Source organism: Populus alba, chromosome 17, assembly GCF_005239225.2.
Source record: "Populus alba chromosome 17, ASM523922v2, whole genome shotgun sequence".
NCBI classification, from domain to species: Eukaryota; Viridiplantae; Streptophyta; class Magnoliopsida; order Malpighiales; family Salicaceae; genus Populus; species Populus alba.
The window spans coordinates 9140676-9158615 of NC_133300.1; positions in this window are offsets into that span (position 1 = coordinate 9140676).

Here is a 17940-nt window from a genome sequence, read left to right on the forward strand (position 1 = left end):
AACCTTCATGCATAAAGAACCCCATCACAAGCTCCCTTTGCACGTTTGGCAACCACATTAGCAAAGTAGGAATCATTGGCATACTGATCCTTCACCTGTTCAAAAACCCATCAGCCTTGCATTCAACATAGAGATCAGTGCATACCTCCTAGAAAGAGCATCAGCAACCACATTAACTTGCCCTTTCTTGTACTTTATGACATAAGGAAATGACTCCATGAACTCCACCCATTTAGCGTGTCTTCGATTCAACTTGTTTTTTGCCCCTTGAGATACTTCAAGGCTTCATGATCAGTATGTATAACAAATTCCTTAGGCAACAAGTAGTTGCTGCCATACCTCCAGAGCCCGAATCAAAGCATAGAACTCCTTGTCGTAAATAGAGTAGTTCAAACGCGCTCCATTTAACTTTTCACCGAAGAATGCGATCGGTCTCTTTTCTTGCATCAAAACAGCACCGATTCCAACCCCGGAAGCATCGCACTCTATTTCGAATGTTTTAGCAAAGTCTGGAAGTGCTAAAACTGGAGCAGTACACAAACTTTTTCCTTAATTATCTCAAAAGCTTTCTGGCATCTTCACTCCATCTAAACTCCTTCCCTTTTTTCAAGCATTCTGTCATAGGAGCAACAATAGAGCTGAAGTCTTTCACAAATCGCCTGTAGAAAGAAGCTAAACCATGGAAACTCCTCACATCAGTGATACTAGCAGGTTTTGGCCAGTCTCGAATTGCCTCAATTTTCTCCTCATCAACTCTAACTCCCCTGCCAGAGATAATATATCCAAGAAACACGACACTTTGTGAGTTTCCCATACAACTTAGAATCTTGCAAAGTCTCAAACACAACTCTAAGATGCTTCACATGATCGTCAAAGGTCTTGCTATACACTAGGATGTCGTCAAAATATACTACAACAAACAGCCCAATATACTTCCTCAAAACATGATTCTCCACCAAGGTAGTTGACGCAACATTAGTGCAATGATGTGCATCATGGGGAATTATAATCCATCTCGTAAAGATGAATCTAATATGCAAGAGGATGAAGATGGTCAATGACAAGAGCGAGGGCGAAACAACTACAACGGGCCTTGACGAATCAAATTGCAATGATTGAAGCTGCGTCGGAGTTAAAAAATTAGCAATCAGTTTGAAATTGGTTCAAGGGTGCTTATTTGCCTACAAATTGGAACTTGGAGATGGGAAAAGCCCTTAATGGTTCTTTTCATGCTGGGCTACTTGTATTTGGATTGATAATGCAAGTGAAGGAATTGATGCTGTTTACGGTCAGAACAGTAGATGGATTTGAACCCGAATTTGAAGTCATCAATGCATTGTGAAAACACGATTTATGTAGGTAAAACTCAAGTTCAGAACGTGATCTTTCTATATTGTCCAACCATGATTGCATTGGACTTTTGTGTCCCATGATGCACATCATCAGCCCCGGGTTGATAATGATTTGTCCTCAAATCAGAATCGTCATCATCATCCAAGTACGGAGATAAGTCTTTCACATTAAAAGTAGCTGATACGTTGTAATCACCAGGAAGATCTACCTTATACGCATTGTCATTCACCTTCTCTATAATATGAAATGGACCGTCAGCTCTTGGCATCAACTTGGACTTGCGTTTGCTTGGAAATCTGCCCTTGCTAATATGAATCCAAACAAGATCTCCAGGTTCAAACCTGACCATCTTTCGCCCCTTGTTAGCTTGTTTAGCATGCTTTGTTGTTTTCTCCTCAATATGCAGTCGAACCTGCTCATGTAGTTTCTTCATCAATTCTGCCTTTCTAATTCCATCCATAGATGTCCTCTCATCAATTGGAATATGAACAAGATCAATAAGAACACAAGGATTAAAGCCATACACAACCTCAAAGGGTGAAAATTTTGTAGCCCCATGCACACTACGATTATATGCAAACTCCACAAGCGGCAAACAAGTATCCCAACTCTTCAAATTCTTATGTATAACAGCTCGTAACAAAGAAGATAAAGTTCGGTTTACTACCTCAGTTTGTGGATGACATGCCGTACTGAAAAGTAACTTTGTTCCAAGTTTCCTCCAAAGAGTCTTCCAAAAGTGGCTTAAGAACTTTGTATCACGATCAGAGACAATGCTTTTAGGAATTCCATGCAAACGAACAATCTCTTGAAAGAACAAATCAGCAACATGTACTGCATCGTCACTTTTCGTACAAGGAATGAAATGGGACATTTTGGAGAATTGATCAACCACCACCATTACTGAATCCTTCCCACGTTGTGTTCTTGGTAGTCCAAGTACAAAGTCCATGCTAATGTCCATCCATGGTTGCTCTGGAATAGGCAGTGGCATATATAGTCCATACGCATTCTCTTTACCTTTAGCTCTCCTGCAAACAGCACATCTTTCAATCACCTTGTGTACATCCCGTAACATACCAGGCCAAAAAAAATGTTCTTTTAGCAGCTCATAAGTCTTCTTCTCCCCAAAATGACCACTAAGACCACCACTATGAGCCTCTCGCACAAGCAACTCCCGTAACGAACCTGAAGGAATACACATTCTGCCCATTTTGAACAAGCAACCTTCATGCATAAAGAACCCCATCACAAGCTCCCTTTGCACGTTTGGCAACCACATTAGCAAAGTAGGAATCATTGGCATACTGATCCTTCACCTGTTCAAAACCCATCAGCCTTGCATTCAACATAGAGATCAGTGCATACCTCCTAGAAAGAGCATCAGCAACCACATTAACTTGCCCTTTCTTGTACTTTATGACATAAGGAAATGACTCCATGAACTCCACCCATTTTAGCGTGTCTTCGATTCAACTTGTTTTGCCCCTTGAGATACTTCAAGGCTTCATGATCAGTATGTATAACAAATTCCTTAGGCAACAAGTAGTGCTGCCATACCTCCAGAGCCCGAATCAAAGCATAGAACTCCTTGTCGTAAATAGAGTAGTTCAAACGCGCTCCATTTAACTTTTCACCGAAGAATGCGATCGGTCTCTTTTCTTGCATCAAAACAGCACCGATTCCAACCCCGGAAGCATCGCACTCTATTTCGAATGTTTTAGCAAAGTCTGGAAGTGCTAAAACTGGAGCAGTACACAACTTTTCCTTAATTATCTCAAAAGCTTTCTGCGCATCTTCACTCCATCTAAACTCCTTCCCTTTTTTCAAGCATTCTGTCATAGGAGCAACAATAGAGCTGAAGTCTTTCACAAATCGCCTGTAGAAAGAAGCTAAACCATGGAAACTCCTCACATCAGTGATACTAGCAGGTTTTGGCCAGTCTCGAATTGCCTCAATTTTCTCCTCATCAACTCTAACTCCCCTGCCAGAGATAATATATCCAAGAAACACGACACTTTGTGAGTTTCCCATACAACTTAGAATCTTGCAAAGTCTCAAACACAACTCTAAGATGCTTCACATGATCGTCAAAGGTCTTGCTATACACTAGGATGTCGTCAAAATATACTACAACAAACAGCCCAATATACTTCCTCAAAACATGATTCTCCACCAAGGTAGTTGACGCAACATTAGTGCAATGATGTGCATCATGGGAATTATAATCCATCTCGTAAAGATGAATCTAATATGCAAGAGGATGAAGATGGTCCAATGACAAGAGCGAGGGCGAAACAACTACAACGGGCCTTGACGAATCAAAAATTGCAATGATTGAAGCTGCGTCGGAGTTAAAAAATTAGCAATCAGTTTGAAATTGGTTCAAGGGTGCTTATTTGCCTACAAATTGGAACTTGGAGATGGGGAAAAGCCCTTAATGGTTCTTTTCATGCTGGGCTACTTGTATTTGGATTGAATAATGCAAGTGAAGGAATTGATGCTGTTTACGGTTCAGAACAGTAGATGGATTTGAACCCGAATTTGAAGTCATCCAATGCATGTGAAAACACGATTTATGTTAGGTAAAACTCAAGTTCAGAACGTGATCTTTCTATATTGTCCAACCATGATTGCATTGGACTTTTGTGTCCCATGATGCACATCATCAGCCCCGGGTTGATAATGACTTGTCCTCAAATCAGAATCGTCATCATCATCCAAGTACGGAGATAAGTCTTTCACATTAAAAGTAGCTGATACGTTGTAATCACCAGGAAGATCTACCTTATACGCATTGTCATTCACCTTCTCTATAATATGAAATGGACCGTCAGCTCTTGGCATCAACTTGGACCACCACTATGAGCCTCTCGCACAAGCAACTCCCGTAACGAACCTGAAGGAATACACATTCTGCCCATTTTGAACAAGCAACCTTCATGCATAAAGAACCCCATCACAAGCTCCTCATCAACTCTAACTCCCCTGCCAGAGATAATATATCCAAGAAACACGACACTTTGTGAGTTTCCCATACAACTTAGAATCTTGCAAAGTCTCAAACACAACTCTAAGATGCTTCACATGATCGTCAAAGGTCTTGCTATACACTAGGATGTCGTCAAAATATACTACAACAAACAGCCCAATATACTTCCTCAAAACATGATTCTCCACCAAGGTAGTTGACGCAACATTAGTGCAATGATGTGCATCATGGGAATTATAATCCATCTCGTAAAGATGAAATCTAATATGCAAGAGGATGAAGATGGTCCAATGACAAGAGCGAGGGCGAAACAACTACAACGGGCCTTGACGAATCAAATTGCAATGATTGAAGCTGCGTCGGAGTTAAAAATTAGCAATCAGTTTGAAATTGGTTCAAGGGTGCTTATTTGCCTACAAATTGGAACTTGGAGATGGGAAAAGCCCTTAATGGTTCTTTTCATGCTGGGCTACTTGTAGTTGGATTGATAATGCAAGTGAAGGAATTGATGCTGTTTACGGTCAGAACAGTAGATGGATTTGAACCCGAATTTGAAGTCATCCAATGCATGTGAAAACACGATTTATGTAGGTAAAACTCAAGTTCAGAACGTGATCTTTCTATATTGTCCAACCATGATTGCATTGGACTTTTGTGTCCCATGATGCACATCATCAGCCCCGGGTTGATAATGACTTGTCCTCAAATCAGAATCGTCATCATCATCCAAGTACGGAGATAAGTCTTTCACATTAAAAGTAGCTGATACGTTGTAATCACCAGGAAGATCTACCTTATACGCATTGTCATTCACCTTCTCTATAATATGAAATGGACCGTCAGCTCTTGGCATCAACTTGGACCACCACTATGAGCCTCTCGCACAAGCAACTCCCGTAACGAACCTGAAGGAATACACATTCTGCCCATTTTGAACAAGCAACCTTCATGCATAAAGAACCCCATCACAAGCTCCTCATCAACTCTAACTCCCCTGCCAGAGATAATATATCCAAGAAACACGACACTTTGTGAGTTTCCCATACAACTTAGAATCTTGCAAAGTCTCAAACACAACTCTAAGATGCTTCACATGATCGTCAAAGGTCTTGCTATACACTAGGATGTCGTCAAAATATACTACAACAAACAGCCCAATATACTTCCTCAAAACATGATTCTCCACCAAGGTAGTTGACGCAACATTAGTGCAATGATGTGCATCATGGGAATTATAATCCATCTCGTAAAGATGAATCTAATATGCAAGAGGATGAAGATGGTCCAATGACAAGAGCGAGGGCGAAACAACTACAACGGGCCTTGACGAATCAAATTGCAATGATTGAAGCTGCGTCGGAGTTAAAAATTAGCAATCAGTTTGAAATTGGTTCAAGGGTGCTTATTTGCCTACAAATTGGAACTTGGAGATGGGAAAAGCCCTTAATGGTTCTTTTCATGCTGGGCTACTTGTATTTGGATTGATAATGCAAGTGAAGGAATTGATGCTGTTTACGGTCAGAACAGTAGATGGATTTGAACCCGAATTTGAAGTCATCCAATGCATGTGAAAACACGATTTATGTAGGTAAAACTCAAGTTCAGAACGTGATCTTTCTATATTGTCCAACCATGATTGCATTGGACTTTTGTGTCCCATGATGCACATCATCAGCCCCGGGTTGATAATGATTTGTCCTCAAATCAGAATCGTCATCATCATCCAAGTACGGAGATAAGTCTTTCACATTAAAAGTAGCTGATACGTTGTAATCACCAGGAAGATCTACCTTATACGCATTGTCATTCACCTTCTCTATAATATGAAATGGACCGTCAGCTCGTCAGCTCTTGGCATCAACTTGGACTTACGTTTGCTTGGAAATCTGCCCTTGCTAATATGAATCCAAACAAGATCTCCAGGTTCAAACCTGACCATCTTTCGCCCCTTGTTAGCTTGTTTAGCATGCTTTGTTGTTTTCTCCTCAATATGCAGTCGAACCTGCTCATGTAGTTTCTTCATCAATTCTGCCTTTCTAATTCCATCCATAGATATAGAGAGGTTGTTGGAGAAAGATATAGAGAGAGGTTAGAGAGAGGTTAGAGAGGAAAGATTCAAAGGGGCGTTGCTCCAACAGCCATATCTCCGGCGACCACCGTTGGATCAAGCCAAGATTTGGTTATGTTGTGAACTGAACTATTGTCTACATTCTGACCGGAGGGATCTTCTAAAGCTTCCGCCGTTTAAGAAATCTGGACAATTGAAATTTTCTGGAAAACCCCCTAGTGCTGTCAGAGTCGCCGACCCGTTTTGCCTTGTTATACCGTTGGATCCAGACTATTTTTTGGTATGTTGTGAACATCTATATTGCCTACATTCTTTCCAAAGGGATCGTCCATATTGGATTCCTCCTGCGGAAGCTAGCCATTTGAATATTTCAGGAGAAATCCTTCTCAGAATAGTCAGAGCCGCCGGCATATTTCTCCTTCTTCCACCGTTGGATCAAGCTTATTTTTGGATATGTGATGCATCGGGTTATGATACACATTCTGAACGGTGGAGATTAGAAATTAAGCCTCCAGCAACGTTGTCTACATGTTCAACAGAAGGTCGTCATTCTCAGGTCAGTTTCGGTATAATTAAGATCTGCGGCGATCCAACCGTTAAACTGTGCTGATTTTTGAATATGTTATACATAACATGTGTATCTTCCTTTGAACCGTTGGGATGTTTGAACTGATCGGTGTTCCAATCATAGTGCTGGTCGCTTATTAGTGCTTCTTGGACTGAGTTTTTTCTAGTATTTGTATGCTGCCAAATTGTCTTTGTGTTCTGCTGTCAAATTTGTTCCAATGGTTAGCTCTGACATTGAACAACACAATGGAGTTAAATCTGGACATACTTTACAATTAGAGCTCCAAGACATGCTAAATAGTCATGACATGAATCCTGTGTTGGGTTCTAAAGGTGATGAGTTGAAGGTTGGGTCTAAAGCAACAAGAACAGCTACACCTTAGCCCCAAATTGAATTTTTTAAATGCTTTGAAGGGCTCTGATGTTGATGAAAATAAGGGTAGGATGTCCCTTGATATGAATCCAGTCCGTAACTTGCATTTTGCTCCCCCCGCAATAACTGATGGTCGTGTGACAGTAGCTCCTCCACTTGATGTGTTTGAGGATGGCTGTGAACTTTTGAAAATCCACTCTAGTTGGTCATTTCATGGGTCAGAAATTACCCTATCCTGTTGTTAATTCTATTGCTAAAAGAATATGGGGCTCCCACGGTCTATCCGAAGTTTTATCTTCTGATAATGGATTCTTTCTCTTCACTTTTGATTCTGTCGATCGCGCCACTAATGTTCTGGAGAGAGCCCCATGGCACATGGCCAACAGACCTTTGGTGCTTAAACGTTGGCATCCGAACATTGCAATTTTTGAAAGATGATCTGGATAGAGTTCCCGGTATGGGTTAAGCTCTACAATGTTCCTCTCGAGTATTGGACTGTTAAGGGGCTGAGTTATGTAGCGAGTGCTATTGGGTTCCCCTTCATGCTGACCTTACTACATTGTTGCGTAAAAGGCTTAGCTACGCAAGAGTTTGCGTTGAGATAGAAGCTTCGAAAAACGCTGGTGAAGGAATACGACCTTCGCTGTCCAAATGGGTTATTCATAACAATTTCAGCGGATTATGAATGGATTCCTTCAAGGTGCAATAATTGCAATGTCTTTGGACATACCACAGCGATATGTGCTACCAGTAAAGTTGATGATCGTACAATGGGGGCAGAGGGCAAAAGGAAAATAGGAGCTGTGAACTCTAAACATGCAGATAATAAGCAGAATCAGCTTCAATGGCAGGTAGTTGGTAAACGAAATAAGGGTGTTACGATTGGTGAGAATGATTGTTTGGCATCTAAAGAGCTTAATTGTAATGAGAATGGTTGTTTAGCATCTGCTTTACAGAGTGCTGATTGTAATACGAATGAATCTGCGACATTAGATGTGCCCAATGCTGGTTGTTATGAAGATGAAAATCCTACCTCTCCTCTTATTTTGAAGAGCTTACGAGCAGACATGGTGCCGGAGGAAAGGGATGCATGTACTTCTTTAGATCAAAGTTCAACCATCTGTAATGCAACCATGAACCCTGTTAGTCATGAGGTGAATGTTGATATTGGAGTTATGGGAGGTGGTACAGGTAAGGAAGATGATGATAAGGAGTCGACGTCACTGATCCCAACAAGTCCGCAAAGTCCGATTTCTTCTGACGGGGAAACTTTTATTAATCAGTTAGCTAGCAAGGCTAGAGACTCTCTAGAAAAAAAGAAAACGGGTTCTCCAGGCTTTTTCAAAGAAGAGTAAGAAATCTGGCTCCTCGAGGGGGGGCAAGTCAAGGTAATCCGTGTGTTGATGTTTGGTACTCCTCTCTATTTCCCTATGATTATTGGATGTTGGAATGTTAGAGGTTTGAATGATCCCATAAAGCATTCAGAACTGTGTCAGCTCATCCATCAAGAGAGGATGGTTTTTTTTTGGTTTGGTTGAAACTCGGGTTAGAGACAGGAATAAAGATAATGTTTCGCAACTTCTTCTGCGTAATTGGTCATTCTTGTATAATTATGATTTTCTCTTGTCGTGGTCGTTATTTGGGTTTGTTGGAATGCTGATTTGGTGAAGGTGGATGTTTTGGGAATGTCAGACCAGGCTATCCATGTTTCTGTCATGATATTAGCTACCAATATCTGTTTTAATACTTCAATCATTTACGGAGACAATAATGCATCTGTAACGTGAGGCTTTATGGTCTGATATTGTGAGTCGTAGTGATGGATGGGAGTCAACCCCATGGATTCTTATGGGCGACTTTAATGCTATCCGCAACCAGTCAGAGAGGTTAGGGGGGTCTTCTACGTGGGCTGGTCATATGGACAGATTGGAAACATGTATACGTGAAGCGAAAGTGGATGATCTTCGGTATTCAGGTATGCATTATACTTGGACGAACCAATGTCCTGAGAATATGATTATGCGGAAACTAGATAGAGTGCTTGTGAATGAGAAGTGGAATATGCGCTTCCCATTGTCGGAAGCGAGATTCTTGCCTGCTGGTATGTCAGATCATTCTCCCATGGTGGTAAAAGTCACTAGCAATGTTCAGAACATAAAGAAACCATTCAGATTCTTCGATATGTGGATGGATCATGACGAGTTCATGCCCTTGGTGAAGAAAGTATGGGATCAGCATTCAGGAGGGTGTCCAATGTATCAACTGTGTTGCAAACTAAGGAAGCTAAAGCAGGAACTTAAACATTTCAATAAGACTCACTTCTCCAATATTTTCGATAGAGTCAAAGATGCAAAAGATCACATGGATAGGGCTCAACAAGCTCTGCATACAGCGCCTGAGGATCCAACATTGCGTATGCGAGAAAGAGATGCTGTTCGTAACTATGCTTCTACTGTCAGGGCGGAAGAGTGTTTTTTCAGACAAAAGGCAAGGATACAATGGCTTAGCTTGGGGGATCAGAATACTAGCTACTTTCACAAATCAGTAAATGGTAGACAGAATAGAAATAAGCTTCTCTCGGTTACAAGGGAGGATGGAGAAGTCGCTAAAGGACACGAGGCAGTCAAATCAGAAGTAATTGCATACTTCCAGCGTGTATTGGGAGTGAAACAGATGCCTAGAGTCCTGAACGAGGAAGTGATGCAATCGGCAATTATTTACAAATTGTCGGCAACTCAACAGCATGTACTAGCACAAGATGTCACAAGAGAGGAGATTAAGCATGCTATGTTTAGTTTGAAAAACAACAAAGCTCCTGGTCCAGATGGCTTCAACGCAGGTTTCTTCAAAAGAATGTGGCACATAGTGGGGGAAGATGTAATCAACGCTGTTAGCTCCTTCTTCCAGACTCGTAGAATGCTTAAAGAAATGAATGCTACATCCATTTCCCTTATCCCTAAAGTTGCTAATCCTACGAGGTTGACAGATTTTCGTCCTATATCTTGCTGCAATACAGTATACAAATGCATCGCGAAGATTCTAGCTGGGAGAATGAAAGTTGTTTTACCATCCTTAGTAGGTCCGTATCAAACAGCTTTTATCTCTGGACGGAGAATGAGCGACAATATTCTTTTGTCTCAGGAACTAATGAAAGGCTATCACACAACTACGGGTCCCTGCTCGTTGTGCTATGAAAGTAGACCTGATGAAGGCTTATGACTCTGTTCGGTGGGATTTCGTTGATGCTACGTTGATAAAAATGGGATTCCCTAGAACAGTCATTGATTGGATCATGGTTTTGTGTTACATCATGTCAATTCTCAATCAACGTCAACGGTGAACTTGCGGGTTACTTCCAAGGGGGGAGAGGGCTGAGACAAGGTGATCCATTATCTCCATATTTGTTTGTCCTATGCATGGAAATCCTGTCAGGGCTGTTTTGCAATATGAGTGCCAACCAAAACTTCAAGTTCCACTGGAGATGCAAGAAGGATAGAATTTCTCATCTTTGCTTTGCCGACGACTTGATGATATTCAGCAAAGGGGATGTACATTCAATCCGTATGATCAAAAATGTACTCACAGAGTTTCAGGTTCTATCAGGTCTATATCCAAATCCAAACAAAAGTGACATCTTCTTGAGCGGTTCGTTAGGAGCTGAGAGGGAACAGATTATCAGTATTCTTGGGTTTTAGAGAGGGGGAGCTTCCTATGAAATATTTGGGAGTGCCTCTTATCTCGTCCAGACTAAAGGCTGTTAATTGTAAGGGCCTCGTGGATCGAATTACCGCCAAAGTTCGACATTGGACCTGTAGAACACTCTCTTTCGCAGGGCGAGTACAACTGATTAACTCAGTCTTATTCTCCATCCAGGTCTATTGGGCATCTCTATTCCTATTACCTGGGGAAGTAGTGAAAAATGTTGAGCAAATTATGAGATCCTTTCTTTGGTCAGGTTCAGATATGAGCACTACCAGGGCTAAAGTGGCTTGGGATCAGGTATGTCTTCCAAAAAAGGAGGGGGGGGCTAGGCATAAAAAGGATAGCAGAATGGAACAAGATTGCCTTGTTGAAACATATTTGGAACTTGTGCAATGACTCAGATGGCTCAATCTGGTCTACTTGGATCAGATCCAATCTCTTGCGAGGTAGGAATTTCTGGACAATCAAGGCGCCAGGAAGCTGCTCTTGGGCTTGGGGAAAGATTCTAAAGCTCAGATCCTTAGCATGGTCGAAGATGAAGCACGTCATCGGAGATGGAATGACAACCTCTCTATGGTTTGACAATTGGCATCCTCACAGCCCGCTCGCTGATACCTACGGTGAACGTTTCATCTATGATTCAGGTATGGAACACAACGCGAGAGTGAACGTGCTGATTAATAACTTAGAATGGAGAATTCCTATCACTCATGCTATTGGCTGGCACCCCATTATAGAAGCTATTCCTTCCACTTCTACTCCTAAGGGGCAAAAGGATGAGATTGTTTGGTTGGATTCGCCAAATCAGAGTTTCTCGGTCAAAGTAGCTTGGGAACAACTAAGAATTCATCATCAAATGGTTGATTGATGAATCTAATATGCAAGAGGATGAAGATGGTCCAATGACAAGAGCGAGGGCGAAACAACTACAACGGGCCTTGACGAATCAAATTGCAATGATTGAAGCTGCGTCGGAGTTAAAAATTAGCAATCAGTTTGAAATTGGTTCAAGGGTGCTTATTTGCCTACAAATTGGAACTTGGAGATGGGAAAAGCCCTTAATGGTTCTTTTCATGCTGGGCTACTTGTATTTGGATTGATAATGCAAGTGAAGGAATTGATGCTGTTTACGGTCAGAACAGTAGATGGATTTGAACCCGAATTTGAAGTCATCCAATGCATGTGAAAACACGATTTATGTAGGTAAAACTCAAGTTCAGAACGTGATCTTTCTATATTGTCCAACCATGATTGCATTGGACTTTTGTGTCCCATGATGCACATCATCAGCCCCGGGTTGATAATGATTTGTCCTCAAATCAGAATCGTCATCATCATCCAAGTACGGAGATAAGTCTTTCACATTAAAAGTAGCTGATACGTTGTAATCACCAGGAAGATCTACCTTATACGCATTGTCATTCACCTTCTCTATAATATGAAATGGACCGTCAGCTCTTGGCATCAACTTGGACTTGCGTTTGCTTGGAAATCTGCCCTTGCTAATATGAATCCAAACAAGATCTCCAGGTTCAAACCTGACCATCTTTCGCCCCTTGTTAGCTAGTTTAGCATGCTTTGTTGTTTTCTCCTCAATATGTAGTCGAACCTGCTCATGTAGTTTCTTCATCAATTCTGCCTTTCTAATTCCATCCATAGATGTCCTCTCATCAATTGGAATATGAACAAGATCAATAAGAACACAAGGATTAAAGCCATACACAACCTCAAAGGGTGAAAATTTTGTAGCCCCATGCACACTACGATTAAATCCAAACTCCACAATCGGCAAACAAGTATCCCAACTCTTCAAATTCTTATGTATAAACAGCTCGTAACAAGAAGATAAGTTCGGTTTACTTACCTCAGTTGTGTGGATGACATGCCGTACTAGAAAAGTAACTTTGTTCCAAGTTTCCTCCAAAGAGTCTTCCAAAAGTGGCTTAAGAACTTTGTATCACGATCAGAGACAATGCTTTTAGGAATTCCATGCAACGAAAATCTCTTGAAAGAACAAATCAGCAACATGTACTTGCATCGTCACTTTTTCGTACAAGGAATGAAATGGGACATTTTGGAGAATCGATCAACCACCACCATTACTGAATCCTTCCACGTTGTGTTCTTGGTAGTCCAAGTACAAAGTCCATGCTAATGTCCATCCATGGTTGCTCTGTAATAGGCAGTGGCATATATAGTCCATACGCATTCTCTTTACCTTTAGCTCTCCTGCAAATAGCACATCTTTCAATCACCTTGTGTACATCCCGTAAACATACCAGGCCAAAAAAAATGTTCTTTTAGCAGCTCATAAGTCTTCTTCTCCCCAAAATGACCACTAAGACCACCACTAATGAGCCTCTCGCACAAGCAACTCCCGTAACGAACCTGAAGGAATACACATTCTGCCGCATTTTGAACAAGCAAACCTTCATGCATAAAGAACCCCATCACAAGCTCCCTTTGCACGTTCGGCAACCACATTAGCAAAGTAGGAATGCATTGGCATACTGATCCTTCACCTGTTCAAAACCCATCAGCCTTGCATTCAACATAGAGATCAGTGCATACTCCTAGAAAGAGCATCAGCAACCACATTAACTTGCCCTTTCTTGTACTTTATGACATAAGGAAATGACTCCATGAACTCCACCCATTTAGCGTGGTCTTCGATTCAACTTGTTTTGCCCCTTGAGATACTTCAAGGCTTCATGATCAGTATGTATAAACAAAATTCCTTAGGCAACAAGTAGTGCTGCCATACCTCAGAGCCCGAATCAAAGCATAGAACTCCTTGTCGTAAATAGAGTAGTTCAAACGCGCTCCATTTAACTTTTCACTGAAGAATGCGATCGGTCTCTTTTCTTGGCATCAAAACAGCACCGATTCCAACCCGGAAGCATCGCACTCTATTTTCGAATGTTTTAGCAAAGTCTGGAAGTGCTAAAACTGGAGGCAGTACACAACTTTTCCTTAATTATCTCAAAGCTTTCTGCGCATCCTTCACCCATCTAAACTCCTTCCCTTTTTTCAAGCATTCTGTCATAGGAGCAACATAGAGCTGAAGTCTTTCACAAATGCCTGTAGAAAGAAGCTAAACCATGGAAACTCCTCACATCAGTGATACTAGCAGGTTTTGGCCAGTCTCGAATTGCCTCAATTTTCTCCTCATCAACTCTAACTCCCCTGCCAGAGATAATATATCCAAGAAACACGACACTTTGTGAGTTTCCCATACAACTTAGAATCTTGCAAAGTCTCAAACACAACTCTAAGATGCTTCACATGATCGTCAAAGGTCTTGCTATACACTAGGATGTCGTCAAAATATACTACAACAAACAGCCCAATATACTTCCTCAAAACATGATTCTCCACCAAGGTAGTTGACGCAACATTAGTGCAATGATGTGCATCATGGGAATTATAATCCATCTCGTAAAGATGAATCTAATATGCAAGAGGATGAAGATGGTCCAATGACAAGAGCGAGGGCGAAACAACTACAACGGGCCTTGACGAATCAAATTGCAATGATTGAAGCTGCGTCGGAGTTAAAAATTAGCAATCAGTTTGAAATTGGTTCAAGGGTGCTTATTTGCCTACAAATTGGAACTTGGAGATGGGAAAAGCCCTTAATGGTTCTTTTCATGCTGGGCTACTTGTATTTGGATTGATAATGCAAGTGAAGGAATTGATGCTGTTTACGGTCAGAACAGTAGATGGATTTGAACCCGAATTTGAAGTCATCCAATGCATGTGAAAACACGATTTATGTAGGTAAAACTCAAGTTCAGAACGTGATCTTTCTATATTGTCCAACCATGATTGCATTGGACTTTTGTGTCCCATGATGCACATCATCAGCCCCGGGTTGATAATGATTTGTCCTCAAATCAGAATCGTCATCATCATCCAAGTACGGAGATAAGTCTTTCACATTAAAAGTAGCTGATACGTTGTAATCACCAGGAAGATCTACCTTATACGCATTGTCATTCACCTTCTCTATAATATGAAATGGACCGTCAGCTCTTGGCATCAACTTGGACTTGCGTTTGCTTGGAAATCTGCCCTTGCTAATATGAATCCAAACAAGATCTCCAGGTTCAAACCTGACCATCTTTCGCCCCTTGTTAGCTAGTTTAGCATGCTTTGTTGTTTTCTCCTCAATATGTAGTCGAACCTGCTCATGTAGTTTCTTCATCAATTCTGCCTTTCTAATTCCATCCATAGATGTCCTCTCATCAATTGGAATATGAACAAGATCAATAAGAACACAAGGATTAAAGCCATACACAACCTCAAAGGGTGAAAATTTTGTAGCCCCATGCACACTACGATTAAATCCAAACTCCACAATCGGCAAACAAGTATCCCAACTCTTCAAATTCTTATGTATAACAGCTCGTAACAAAGAAGATAAAGTTCGGTTTACTACCTCAGTTTGTGGATGACATGCCGTACTGAAAAGTAACTTTGTTCCAAGTTTCCTCCAAAGAGTCTTCCAAAAGTGGCTTAAGAACTTTGTATCACGATCAGAGACAATGCTTTTAGGAATTCCATGCAAACGAACAATCTCTTGAAAGAACAAATCAGCAACATGTACTGCATCGTCACTTTTCGTACAAGGAATGAAATGGGACATTTTGGAGAATCGATCAACCACCACCATTACTGAATCCTTCCCACGTTGTGTTCTTGGTAGTCCAAGTACAAAGTCCATGCTAATGTCCATCCATGGTTGCTCTGTAATAGGCAGTGGCATATATAGTCCATACGCATTCTCTTTACCTTTAGCTCTCCTGCAAATAGCACATCTTTCAATCACCTTGTGTACATCCCGTAACATACCAGGCCAAAAAAAATGTTCTTTTAGCAGCTCATAAGTCTTCTTCTCCCCAAAATGACCACTAAGACCACCACTATGAGCCTCTCGCACAAGCAACTCCCGTAACGAACCTGAAGGAATACACATTCTGCCCATTTTGAACAAGCAACCTTCATGCATAAAGAACCCCATCACAAGCTCCCTTTGCACGTTCGGCAACCACATTAGCAAAGTAGGAATCATTGGCATACTGATCCTTCACCTGTTCAAAACCCATCAGCCTTGCATTCAACATAGAGATCAGTGCATACCTCCTAGAAAGAGCATCAGCAACCACATTAACTTGCCCTTTCTTGTACTTTATGACATAAGGAAATGACTCCATGAACTCCACCCATTTAGCGTGTCTTCGATTCAACTTGTTTTGCCCCTTGAGATACTTCAAGGCTTCATGATCAGTATGTATAACAAATTCCTTAGGCAACAAGTAGTGCTGCCATACCTCCAGAGCTCGAATCAAAGCATAGAACTCCTTGTCGTAAATAGAGTAGTTCAAACGCGCTCCATTTAACTTTTCACTGAAGAATGCGATCGGTCTCTTTTCTTGCATCAAAACAGCACCGATTCCAACCCCGAAGCATCGCACTCTATTTCGAATGTTTTAGCAAAGTCTGGAAGTGCTAAAACTGGAGCAGTACACAACTTTTCCTTAATTATCTCAAAAGCTTTCTGCGCATCTTCACTCCATCTAAACTCCTTCCCTTTTTTCAAGCATTCTGTCATAGGAGCAACAATAGAGCTGAAGTCTTTCACAAATCGCCTGTAGAAAGAAGCTAAACCATGGAAACTCCTCACATCAGTGATACTAGCAGGTTTTGGCCAGTCTCGAATTGCCTCAATTTTCTCCTCATCAACTCTAACTCCCCTGCCAGAGATAATATATCCAAGAAACACGACACTTTGTGAGTTTCCCATACAACTTAGAATCTTGCAAAGTCTCAAACACAACTCTAAGATGCTTCACATGATCGTCAAAGGTCTTGCTATACACTAGGATGTCGTCAAAATATACTACAACAAACAGCCCAATATACTTCCTCAAAACATGATTCTCCACCAAGGTAGTTGACGCAACATTAGTGCAATGATGTGCATCATGGGAATTATAATCCATCTCGTAAAGATGAATCTAATATGCAAGAGGATGAAGATGGTCCAATGACAAGAGCGAGGGCGAAACAACTACAACGGGCCTTGACGAATCAAATTGCAATGATTGAAGCTGCGTCGGAGTTAAAAATTAGCAATCAGTTTGAAATTGGTTCAAGGGTGCTTATTTGCCTACAAATTGGAACTTGGAGATGGGAAAAGCCCTTAATGGTTCTTTTCATGCTGGGCTACTTGTATTTGGATTGATAATGCAAGTGAAGGAATTGATGCTGTTTACGGTCAGAACAGTAGATGGATTTGAACCCGAATTTGAAGTCATCCAATGCATGTGAAAACACGATTTATGTAGGTAAAACTCAAGTTCAGAACGTGATCTTTCTATATTGTCCAACCATGATTGCATTGGACTTTTGTGTCAAAAGTTATGGCTGTTTTAAATTTCGTCTGCATATGTTTTAGAAATGTCAAAAGAAACGTGTGTTAGTTAAATTTGTCTACTTGCTTTATTAAAAGTCTAGTTTTTAGGCTTGACTTCTGTCATGTTGAATTCACCTAACTTTGGAAGGATGTTCCAAAGATAAATATGTATCAGAATATGAAATAAACACTTTTGGCCAAGATTTGAAAACTTAATTCAGAGAATTAAGAGTTGTTCTTCCAAATTCGTTTTGTGAAGAACCCTACCTGACTTATCACTCTTCAATCACAAAGAGTGTGGCGTCGAAATCCTAGATTGATCTTTGTGGTGTCCAGATCGACTTATCAAAGTATCATTCTAATATATCCTCCATCTTATTTACCTTAAATCACTACATTCCAGCCTAAATACCAAAAGAAAGACAACACAACCAGACCCATCCTTCATCCATTTTTGTTAGAATCAT